Source organism: Balaenoptera borealis (genome assembly GCF_965194805.1).
Source record: "Balaenoptera borealis genome assembly, chromosome: 12".
Taxonomy (NCBI): Eukaryota; Metazoa; Chordata; class Mammalia; order Artiodactyla; family Balaenopteridae; genus Balaenoptera; species Balaenoptera borealis.
Genome location: NC_138869.1, coordinates 63,424,927 through 63,438,113, shown reverse-complemented (window position 1 = coordinate 63,438,113; position 13,187 = coordinate 63,424,927). Strand labels below are relative to the sequence as shown.

General features: G+C 36.2%; 1 pseudogene across 1 annotated transcript in view; it reads right to left on the bottom strand.

Annotated features, from left to right (window-relative positions):
* The window catches only part of LOC309607973 (nucleus accumbens-associated protein 2 pseudogene), a 31,866-nt pseudogene extending 18,679 nt beyond the window's left edge, over positions 1 to 13,187 (bottom strand). Inside the window, exon 1 of the transcript in view lies at positions 1 to 13,187. This exon is cut by the window's left edge and continues 18,679 nt beyond it. The product of the transcript in view is annotated as a nucleus accumbens-associated protein 2 pseudogene (transcript).

Sequence of the window (13,187 nt, the reverse complement as noted above, 5' to 3'; positions counted from 1 at the left end):
TGTTCCTTCATCTGGTACATAGCCCTCTGCCTTTTCCTCTTGTCTATCTTTCTGTGAATGTGGTTTTTGTTTCACAGGCTGCAGGATTGTAGTTCTTCTTGTTTCTGCTTTCTGCCCTCTGGTGTATGAGGCTATCTAAGAGGCTTGTGCAAGTTTCCTGATGGGCGGGACTGGTGGTGGGTGGAGCTGACTGTGGCTCTGGTGGGCAGAGCTCAGTAAAACTTTAATCCACTTGACTGCTGATGGGTGGGTCTGGGTTCCCTCCCTTTTGTTGTTTGGCCTGAGGGGACCCAAAACTGGAGCCTACCTGGGCTTTTTGGAGGTGCTAATGGCAGACTCTGGGAGGGCTCACGCCAAGGAGTACTTCCCAGAACTTCTGCCACCAGTGTCCTTGTCCCTTGTTGAGCCACAACTGCCCCCCACCTCTTCAGGAGACCCTCCAACACTAGCAGGTTCAGTCTCCTATGGGGTCACTGCTCCTTCCCCTGGGTCCTGACGTGCACACTATTTTGTGTGTGCCCTCCAAGTGTGGAGTCTCTGTTTCCCCCAGTCCTGCCAAAGTCCTGCAATCAAATCCCACTAGCCTTCAAAGTCTGATTCTCTAGGAATTCCTCCTCCCATTGCCAGACCCCCAGGTTGGGAAGCCTGACATGTGGCTCAGAACCTTCACTCCAGTTACTTGACTTCTGTGGTATTAGTGTTCTTCAGTTTGTTAGTCACCCACCCGTCAGTTATTGGATTTGGTTTTATTGTGATAGTGCCCCTCCTACTGTCTCATTGCGGCTTCTCCTTTGTCTTTGCATGTGGGTATCTTTTTGGTGAGTTCCAGTGTCTTCCTGGTGATGATTGTTCAGCAGTTAGTTGTGATTCTGGTGTTCTCGAAAGAGGGAGTGAGAACATGTCCTTCTACTCCTCCATCTCGAGCCAGTCACCAAAATTAGTTTTAAATGAAGTTAAAATAAGGATTTTTTTACACACACACACAACCTGAGAGACTATGTAACTAGCAGAGTCTCACTGAAAGAATTTTAAAATGAGTAATTTGGCTAGAGAGAAAATAATCCCACATGGAGACACTGATCAGAAAGATTGATAAGTGTGTTGCCAAATTAAATAAGCATTACTAAGACAATGAAAATAATGTCATATAGGTGAGATTCAAGTAACAAAAAACCAAGATAGATTTAAATACTGGAAAATGTTAGTATGTAATTTGGGATAGAGTATTTAGAATTAAAACATTCTAGGGTGATTATACTTTTCTAGAGAAGAAAGAGATATTAACTTCAATATTGATGTGTGCTAATCTAGCATAAAATCAATAAAAGAATAAGTGTATTATTTCCAAATATATGGAAAAGAGAAATAGAATGTGAAAATTTACTCAACTGATCCCAATGATGTTGAGAAAAGGAAAAAGAGAGATCCAAATAGAAAGTATGAGACAGAATAAGAGAGAGTATATATAAAAGTCTAAGTGTTCTAGCTAAAAGCAAAGATTTTCAGCCCAGCAATATGTTGTTTAAAAAAGACACACATAAAATATTAGTATTCCAAAATATTAATGAGATTTAAAATTCAAAAATTTAACCAACAAATGTAAACAATAAAAAAGTGTGTAACTATAATAATCTCAAATATGATAGACTTTAAAGAAAAGTCATTACTAAAGATGAAATAATCACCAAAAGTTTTTTCAAAAATTTCAATTCAGCAGAAAATTATAACAAATCAAAATGTGTATGACTTATTAACATACCATATTATATAACACATAAAGAAAAACCTGAAAGAATTATGGGGAGAAGTAGCTAATTCACCAACATAGTGTGAGATTTTAACATACTTTCTAGGTAAGTGGCAGACTTGGTAAGTGGACAAAAATTAGTGAGAATTTAGGAGAATTATACAAGTTTGAGCTAAAGGACTAATGCAAAATTCCACTTAAAGAGTTGACAATACAAAGTATTTTCAAGAAAATACAAAAATTAAGAAAAATAATTTTTTTAAATACAAAATATGATTATTTGAAATATGTTTGAAAGACAATATTTGGCCAGAATTGGAATGTAAGTATATAAATGCGAGAGTGTAGAGTACCATTATCTCATTTTTATGACCTTAAAAAATTAGTGCTGCTCAGTGATCGTCTTTATCTCAAGAGTAGAAAAGTATAAAAGTATAACTTAACCCATATTCTGATGATGTAAAGCTGACTAAGAATAAACCAAGTAGGAATTTGTAAAATTCTGTGTAAATCAACAGCCATAGAAGACACTGAAAAAGTTAAGAAATCACCTCCTAAAATGGCTCTGGGACAGACATTTTTAAACTTTCTAGAAATAGAAAACTTACATGATACTCGTGGTAAAGCATCAAAAGAGGGAATATTATGCAAATTAGTGCTAAAACTGACAATGAGAACAGAAAAGACAAGCAGCACAGATTAATGACAGCAAGTTTCAGGTCTCACTCCAACTCTGATTTTTTTAGTAGTAGCTTCTGACAAGTATTATGTAAATAATGAATCATTACCCTCATTTGCTTTCTCCAATTAGAATATCTGCCATGTACACATGTGGCTCTACAGATGATGGCATTTCCCATTCTTGCTATAAAAAACTATTTGGAAATAACACATGGATGTAAATTTCCATATAACATCATCAGAATCAATTTCAGAAGAAAATAATCAACTACTATGATTAAGATGTGCTCACTCCAGGAATCAAAGAATGACATTATCTTGGGAAATCTATTAATATAATTTATCACATCAACAGATCCAAAAAGGAAACCATGTAAGTCTCTCAAATGATGGTATAAATTTAACAAATTTTCCTGATAAAGGCCACCTAAAATTAAATGTAATGGGAGAATCTTTCCTTAGTATGATGAAAATTTTCTGCTATAACCTAACAGCTAGTGTTGTATTTTGTTGGGAAACTCTGCTGGTGTTACCACTACCAGCATCATATTTTATTTGTACGTGTTCTGTTTTGTTCCATTTTAGAAGTTCTATCCAATGCAATAGACATAAAATCGAATTAAGTGACAACTTTTGGAATCAAAGAAGGAACAAAATCATCATTCAAGTAGAAGTTATAATGCAAAAGTTTATTTTAGCAAGAGGAATCAAAACATGAAATAGCTAACAATAGCCCTAACTATAAATGTTTAGACTTCTTCTAGTTGTGCCGCAGAGAATGGAAAGATATTGTCTCATGATAACAAAAAAAACATGAACAAATAATAACTATACTAGTTTATGTGGCCAGCAAGAGCAGGAGACACAAGAAAACCTTGAAGAACTTAATTGCAGAGAAAAAGAAGCCTTCCTGATGTGAGTAATAGGAGCTACAACTTCCACACCCAGGACAGACATTTGTGCTTCCAGGTTACTTGAGAGGTGGCCCTGCCCTGGAGCATCTTTGCAGGGACAAACAGAAACCAGCTGAGTCCTAGATGAGGTGTGGGTAGGCATAATGGAACACAATTAGGATAAGCCCAGATGCAAAAGCAAATCAAATGGCCAAACCATTCTTTCTCTACACACACACTCAGATTTTACCAAGAAATGTCCATGGCAGGGTAGGGGTACAGGACAGCAGAGAGAAATTTCTTAATCCCACACATTCTCAGGGTGTTTGACTCCAGGGCTCGGCCAGAGTTGAAATGTAAGGTGAACAAAAACCATGTCACACTGCTGCCCCTGCACAGTCCAGCTGTACCACGAACACAGGTGAACTCACTCCAGCCTCAGCTCAGTTGAGGAAGAATCAGAATGATCAGCTGTCACCCTAACCACCTGACAGAGAAAAGAGCTTGTATTATTAGGAAAAGAAAACAAACAAAAAAATATTATCCCCAAATATTGCTGCATTGCACAAACTATTCCTAAATTTCATGGCTTAAAACACCAACAATTTTATTATATCTCACAATATATGAATATGAAGTTTTACATGAACTGGGCCTTGTAGGCAGATAAATGTAAAGAAACAAAAACAAAAACAAAAGAAATCTGCAAAAGAAAGCTCTAGATTTATGCACAAAGACGTGATGATAATTGCGCTTTTGCAAAATCGTTCAAAATTCCTAGCTGGAATATTAAAAATGTATTACCAGTTTAAATTAGGAGTCTCGATTCATTGATGAAAATAATTATGTTTAGTTTTTCTGCAAAGGCCACCACTAAGCTCTCTATAGCTGTCTCTTTCCTCTGTTTGGCATATCTTAGCCCAAGCCCGTAAAATTTAATTACTTTAGTTATGAAAAGAGTTTCATTTCAGTAATTAAAACTTGTGTCTTGTTCATTTAAATGCTTAAATTTCACATTTGACTCCAAACCCTCCTTGTCCCCGTTGCCAGCCCTGTCAGGCTGAGCACCATGGGGCTGGAGAGGGCGTGGTCTTCCCCTTCCACCAGTGTCCCCAGTTCTCTTCCTCCTTGGGGCCGGGAGGAGGGGTGCACAGGCACTTCTTTGGGTGTTGGTGCCTGTTGACAGGACAATGTGCGTAGTCCCAGGCCTCACACGTGGAGGATGCTGAGGGTGTTGTGGTGACAATTCTGGTTGTTATTATTTCTCTGCCTACTAGTTACTGATTCTTTGTTCCTTTCATATTTTGTGGTCCTAATGCCGTCTCCTGTGGGTGCATTTGCTGGTTCATCAACGGACTGGATCTTCCCACACATGATCTGCTGGCCTGGGAGAGCCTCTTGAAATGCAACCTCTTCTTTTCTCTCCCCCTCCAGGCCTTGCTGCAGGCCGTGTACCCCACAGTCTGGGACAGCTGAGGTCCTGTCCCAGGAGCTGGCCCTCTTGGAGATATTGGCAAGAATGTCTAAGACGCTGCAACCATGCAAAAGGTCCACTGGACCCATGGAAGGTATTTACCTTTGCTACGATAAGTGGAGGGGGTCTAGGCTCTAATTTCAGCTGTCTCCTCTCTCTGTGCACTAGTAGCAGAAGAAACTGAGCTATCTTCCTGACTCAGCAGTTTCCTAATAAGAGGGCATCACTTATTGGAGCTTAGGAAAAACATGCTTCAGGCATTTTCTAGTGAAGCAGTTGGAAGGAAAGGCATGGATGCTGGTTGATATATAACTATATTCTTATAAAGAACACATATCCTCGTTCCCGGTTTACTTTTTTTTTTTTTAATTTTTAAAATTTATTTATATTGGAGTATAGTTGATTTACAATGTTGTGTTAGTTTCAGATGCACAGCAGAGTGATTCTTTTATACATATATACCTTATTTTTCAGATTCTTTTCCCATATAGGTTATTACAGAGTACTGAGTAGAGTTCCCTGTGCTATACAATACAGGGATTGTTGTTGATTATCTATTTTATATATAGTAGTGTGTATATGTTAATCCCAACCTCCTAATTTATCCCTCCCCCAACCTTTCCCCTTTGGTAACTATAAAATTTTTTTCTATGTCTGTACTTACTGTATTTCTTCATAGTTCAACAAAAGAGTCTAATCTCTTTCCTATACCAGGGAGCACAAGACTTTTATATGAAGATCCAGGTATTCTTCTGATTCTGGAGCATTTAGGAACTTCAGTATCTGTACATTAATCACTGCATGATTTGAGTTAGCCACCCTCCCACACCCACCGAAAACATGGATCTCAACCAGTACCACCTTACAACCACATATAAGTGTACCTTTGTGTTGGAGATTCCTGAAAATAGGGTTATGTTATCTATGGGATTTTCTATCCTCTGCAATAATCTATAACCACAAAATGCATGCAAACCTGTATCTTAGAGTATTTCATATTGTCAGGGATGATATGGGGCCATTCTACCCAAAGAGATGAATGGCTAGTGTTCCTTTGGGGTCATTTTCAGTTGCATAGTTGACATTTCAGCATAAATAAAATATTCAATGTAGCATGAAAGGTGCAAATTAGTATTGGTAATAGCTCTGGCATCAGTTATATTAATATCATTTTCTGAAGTTATTATCTCATACAAAATTCTCTTGAGAAAGACAAAGAGTGAGCTATATAATTACATAAAATATAGGCATCTTACACTTGCTTCCTGTGATGGCTCTTAAAATGATTGCTCTCCATGTGAATATTTTAAGTTGTAACTATCTAGTTAGAAATACTCAGGTGTAGTAAATTTAAAAGTTTATTCCATCTACTGTAACTCAAACAAATCACACCAGCAGCTAAGCAAAGGAAAAGTATTCAGAAGTTTAAATCATAGTGAAGGAAAACATACCTTTTCAGTATGTTAGTGCTTTCTGAACTTCTCAGATTGACAGATTGTCATCACCACACCTATGTCTCTAAGGAACAGGGCTGGTTTTCTCATTGTCACAGAGAAGAAAAGTGGTTTTCTGGTAGTAACACTAGCATTTCTGCCATCTCTTAACACCAAATTTGAAACAAATGGAACACAACATCCTATAATTTTCCAAAAAACTTCACCAGAGATGCGACACCATCTTAAATTACTGTCAGCACTATTCCCGGAACTGATGGCTTACTGTGGAGGTGCGAGCTGGAGATGAAGTTCTCTCACCATGACGGCAACACTTGGGATTCTGGGAACTTTCAATATCCTGATTATCACTACATACCGAAAAAAAAAAAAGCAAAACCTAATAAGCAAACAAAACTTTTGAGTATTAAAGAAGGATTATGTTTCTTTTCTTACAAAGGGAAATCTATAACATAATATATGTTATATTATTATCAATCACATCCTCATGGTTATAAGAATAGTTAGCTAACACTCCACTGTAATGAGATTATTTTCTTTATAAGTTGAATTCTATTATAGCAAACCTTACCTTTGTCTGACAGATAACTAATTACAGAGCACAGTGTCTCACACCATTCCATTCCCCAAATAATCTGTGAGACAAGGGGTTTTCCCATTCTATAAAGAAGGATTTCAAACATACAAATGTTATTCACCTTATTTCAGATCACGTAGTTAGTAACTCTTTGGCAGGTAACTTGAAATTAGGTCCACTTCAGAATTAGTATCAATACCATTTCTCATGTACCACGGTTATATCCACAGCACGAAGGGACGAAGGATATACCTCTCAAGGTTTCAACCAAACACAGACAGAGGACTTGGACTTTGGAAAACATGTATATGCTGGCTTTTGAACAAATGTTTTTGAAAACATTGAAAAATCATGTGTTGGTTTCATTAGGGAAGCACCTGTATGAACTACTGGCCATCAAAAACAAAGGCAGAAATGTTGATGATGGATACACTTTCATTATTCATTGCCCAGAGCATGAGACTGAAACACAATCTGAAGCCAGGTTTCACATGTGTGACTGTCTCATTTAGGATAACTCTATTTCTGCTTTGTCATTGCTACTTATGGCCTGTAATATCTGATTACAATGTCTCAGAAAAAAAGAATCAAGAGAAATATACATTCTGCTTGCAGAGACTTGCAGATTTCTTTTTCTTTAATTCAATAAGTAATTCAAGTTATATATAGAACTCCAAAAACCAGGCTCTTAGGAGTAACAAACTGTCTAAAATGGCAAATTAGAAAAGGGTGTTATTATTTGATTTACTATCTCATCAACACTTACAACACTGCACTGATTAATGAGGAAGCTAATAGGAACCAAGGAACTCAAGACAGGAAGATAATTCTGTCTAGAGTGCTGTTCCCAAGTATCACACCAGGAGATAGCAGCTTTGGTGTTTCAGTGGGCATTGGCTATCTGCTGTCTAACCAAGGAGGATGAAGACCAGCTTTGTGATCTCGAGTCACAACCACCCCTTAATTTCCTCTCTCTCTTATTATATTATGAGACCATAATAGAAAACAGATTTTTTAAGTAAATAAAATTTAAGCAATAGTGTCAGAGAGGAAATTGACAACTACTTAACCATTTTCTTTCAGCCCTGAAATTATTTTAAGGGTACCTTCCAATTATAGTATAAACCTTACTTGGACAATAAAGCCATATGGTTCTTCTGAAAATAATTTGCCAGTGGCCCTGGATACTATAATCAGCGCCAAATGTTAGGGAAATCTTGAAATAATGATGTCTTGGGAGGTAGTCAATATCCTGACATTGAACAAATAAATGCTTACTTCCATTTAGCTTTGCTTTCAAACCAATCTCAAGCCTGGCAGGCAAGATGAGGGCAAATGGAAAAAGGAAGTACATTTTGAGCAAATAATAACTGGGACATAACAACAGTGAGAGCCAGGACTAGAGGGTGCAGCCACTGGAAATGAGAAAGCTCAGTTTGAGCTAAATTATGTGGCCATCCATGGGACACATTAGGGCTCAGCCTTTGAAGCTGAATCCCCATGAGTCACCATCAGCACCTCTGCGCACAGGTCCACCTTTGAGCAGATAGGGAAAGTGCAAGTCTTGTAAATACTCAATGAGAGTGGTGGCTGTTGGACTGTGAAACATGAATTGCAGTCAGTAAGCAGCTATGTGGATATGGTCCTGTACCTTTGAAACTGCAAATGGACCTCCATTACCATATTGGAACTTAAGATCATTTTTGAGAGCCAGGGCTTTGTGTGAACATTGAATCAAAGGGACCATAAATAAGCAATAATACCTTGTCTTAATGGAAGGTCAGGACTAAAAACCATATTATAAACTGTAATTATAGCATCCACTGAACATACCCATATTTTGTGACTCATTGCCCGACCCTTGTGATAGCCACATTTATTTAATAATGGTCTCTAGTTTATTGATGTTATGTTTTATTTGGATAATTATAGGGTTAGTTCATCTCATTATAAATTATGTGCAAATAGTCCTATCAAAGTACTCCAAACACTCTGGTGACAGATGGTATGTAAATGAACAAAGTAAAAAATAAATATTTTTCATTAACCTGGTAACAGGACAGGCATATTGTGTGGTAGGCATTCTGGAAAAACTCAGTTTGATTGGCCAAAAATGTTGTCACTTAACTTGAAAAGGAAAATTATAATAATGCATTTTTATTGCAGACGTTTACTCAAGAATAACAATTCCATATCTATTGAGGGTGTGGAGGTTTCTGTGATGAAGGTGGGACCTTCATTGTTACCTGTATTTATAGGGGGAAAAAAGTGGTTACATGGGAATTGCAAACCTCTCACATAGTGCTGTTGATTACAGTAAGGTATTAATGCTTTTATTTTACTTGTTGTAATATTTCTAATTCACAATGTAGCCAACTCTTTCAACAGAACTAAACTTGCAGTCAGAAGACCTCATGTACAAAATGGACATAATAATAATAAACACCTCCCAGTATAAAGATTAAACAAAATAATGCACATTAAAATGTTTTAAAATTATACGTATTACTTAGAAGTAAAGCTTTCTATGGACCACACCATATTTCAAGTCATTAAACCTGAACTTCTCTCCTTTTTTTTATCTGCATATAGCTGAAATATATTGAAGTGCAATTTATCTATGATGAAATACACATATTTTAAATGTATAGTACCCTGAGTTTTTAAAATGTATATCATTTAACCAACTTAAAAGTCAATATAAAGGAAATTATCATATAATAAATTTTCCTTGTTCCATTTTCTGACATTCTCCACCCACCTCCCCCTTTCAAGAGGCCACTGATGTTCTTATTTATATTACCAGAACTTAGTTTTTCTATTCTGGAACTTCATATAAATGCAGTTATATGGTATATGCCTGGCTTTTTTCACTTAGCATAATTTCTTGTTATCACTAGCACAATATGGAAGGAAAGCTGAAATATTCATTTTTTGAAATCCATGGAGTTTCAAACCTCCAGGAAACACTCTGGACTATGGTAAAATATTATTTGTATTTACTTTTCATTTTTATAGCATTTCTAATCTATGGTATAGCTAACTCTATACAGTGAACTGATCTTGAAGCCAAAGAACTAGGTTTTGTCATTTAGTAGCTAAATGGTATTGTGCAGTGATTTAAATTCTCTACAACTCAGTTTCCTTATATATAATATGGAGATGATAATAGTAAAAAAGGTTCAGTGCTTTAGTAAAGATTAATAACAATGTATATAAAATGCAAGACTTCTGGGTTTTGCTTAGCATATAGAAAACAGATAACCTACAAAAATCATAACTTTCCTTCAAACCATCAGAGGGGTCAGGTCGTAGGGAAATTAACCAGTCTGTTATCCAAGGCAGACAATTTCATGTGGAAGAAGGGCATGAGTGCTGGCTTATATAAGGCAGACCATGGAGGAAAGTGAAGCTTCCATACAAGGGGGGAAAGAATTCAGCTAAAACTTTTAATGAATACAAAAGGCTCTGTGTGGGCTCATGTCAGAGTTTAGAAGTTCTGTACACTGAAGACATACAGAAGTTTGCATTCATTCAGTGCCTCCTCTACATGAAAAAAGTGACAGTATGATGGTTGACCCAAGAAACTGCCCCGATTTTGAAGGTTTAGAGGAATAGAGTATTTGTCACCTTGGGAAACCCCACTTGGATCCTAATTTTCTACAGAACAAAGCCTTCATCTTCTGGGGGAAGGGCAGCAAACACTACCCTAAGACACATGTGAAGACCCATTGTTTCTGAAGAGGAGAATAGGGAAAACCTCCCTATCCTTGAGAAAGGAACAAGAAATCATCCTGAGCCCAGACCATCAGAAATTTTGTACAGCTGAAGGATGGACTATTATTTCAAAAGCCCCACCATGAAGACACACAGACACAGCACCTGCTTAAGACAGAGACTGGACCAGGACATCAGAGCAGATCCCTACTTTGCAATGTCAGGTTAGCAAGCACCAAGAAAGCTGGCATCAGCTGTTAGTTCCGGGAAGTAGCAAATGTCTGGAAAGAGTTCAGGAAGAGTGAAGATGAAATAGGAAGACAGAGCAAATTTTCCAGCAACCAAGTCCTCACTCTAAATATAAGGTAAAAGTGGAGGAATTTGAGGCTGGAAGTGCACTAAGAGTAACTATAGCAACAACAAAACCCCAAACCACTTCAACATATGACTAGATTGATTCTACCCTCACAGTTAGAAAGAGGTATGGCTGTTTCCAGATTAGAAAATAACTTATTTCTGTCACTATTATCACATACCCAATGGCTAAAATTCAACAACAACAACAAAAAAAATGATACACAAAATGGAAAGATAAACAACCCACTGGAAAGAAAAACAGATTGAGAGGTCACCCAGATGTTGGAAGCTTTGACAAAAAAATGTTAAATAAACATAATTATTGTGTTAAAGTATCTGGTGGAAAAGATATAGAATGTGCAATAGAAGATGTGTAATGTCAGGAGAAAGATGGAAACTACAAGAAAGAGTCCATTTGATATGCTAGGAAAAAATATGGTAACAGAGATGAATAATGCCCTCAACTAACTCATCAGTATATGGGACACAGACTTGGATTGGATAGAAACAGTGAACTTGAAGGAAGGTCAATAGGAATTGCTCAAACTGAAACACAAAGAGAGGTAAGAGAGACAGGCGGGGGTGAGGAGGGGATTGAGAGGGAACAGAGTATAATAAAGTTGTAGGACAATATGAAATGGTCTAACATATGTATAATTAGGATCTCAGAAGGAAAAGAGAAAGAGTAGAGAAAAAAATTTGAAGTGATAATGGAGAATAGTTGAAGTAATAATGACCAAGAATGATACAATAATAATGGAGGACACTAGCTATAGCTCTAACCTCAGAGAATTCCAAACAGGATGAGTATACACACACTCATATTCAAAGAACAGAAAACTAAAAGTAAAGACGAAATCTTGAAGGTATCCAGAGAAAATGAACACATTACATACAGAGAAACAACAAGATTAAATATATAGCAAACATTGTTTCAGAAAATATACAAGCAGGAAGAAAATTGTTTGGTATCTTTTAAAGAACAAAAAAGAAACAATTTTCAATACAGAAAAACAAACTTCAATATAGAATTGTAATCCAGGGACAACCTCTTTTCAAAGTAAAGGAGAAGTAAAAGAGTTTTTAAAAAATTAACAGCTGAGAGAATTTATTACAGGTATATCTGCATTGCAAGAAATGTTCAAAGTTCTGCAAGCGGAAGAAATATATGAAACAGAAACTTGAATCTGCATAAATGAATATCCAGAATATATAAAGACCTCTTACAACTCAATAAGATTAAAGTAAAACCCTCGTTAATAAAATAGACAAAAAGTTTGAGAAGACATTCAAATGTGTGAATGGCAAACAGGTACATGAAACGTCGTTAAGATTCATTAGCCATTAGGGTAATGGAAATTAATTTAAAGCACATGAGATACCACTACACACTAATTAAAATATCAAGTGTTGGAGAGGAGGTAGAATATTTGGAAATCTCAAATATAGCTGATGGGCTATATTTGGACACTTAAAAACATTTGGACATTTCTTACATAAAGTCAAAATCAGACATTCCATATGATCCCGAGTTTACTTTAGGAAAATGAAAACATATGTTCACACAACGATTTGTATATGAATATTCATAGCAGTTTTATACATAAAAGTCCCCAACTGGAAACAACCCAAGTGTTCACCAACAAATAAATGGCTAAAAAATTTCTGGTATATTAGCCCAATAGGATATCTCTCAAAACCAAAAGAATGAATATTGATATATGCAACAGCCTTAATGAAATTCTAAATTATTTTGCAGAAAAACAGAAGCAACACACATAAGATTTCATACTGTGTGTAAACATATACATGAAACTGTAGGAAAGAAAAAGTCTGATCTATAGTGAAAGAAAGCATATTAATAGCTGCCTGGTGGTAGGTGGTGATCGTTTAGGAAATGGCATGAAATAACTATATATGGTGATAGAAATGTTCTATATCTTGACTGCCATGCTATTTATATTGGTATATAACTTGTCAAAACTCATCAAAATGTATACCTTATATAATGCATTTCATTGTATTTAAATTATGCTTCATAAAATTGGTTTTAAGAAAAGAATGCCAATTTTGGAAGAATTCAATTTAAGGGACAATTTTGATCTGATAAAGGAGGTTCTAAAAATCTGGGTTTCATGGAAATATGAGCTTAGGTATGACAATTATATTTTTAACTCCAATTTAAATATTGGAAAACTTCCTAAATTCTTTAAACATTAATTTCTCTAGGGTCACACAGCAGATGGAGTACAAGCAGTTCATCAAGTATTTAGAGGTTACTAAGAGT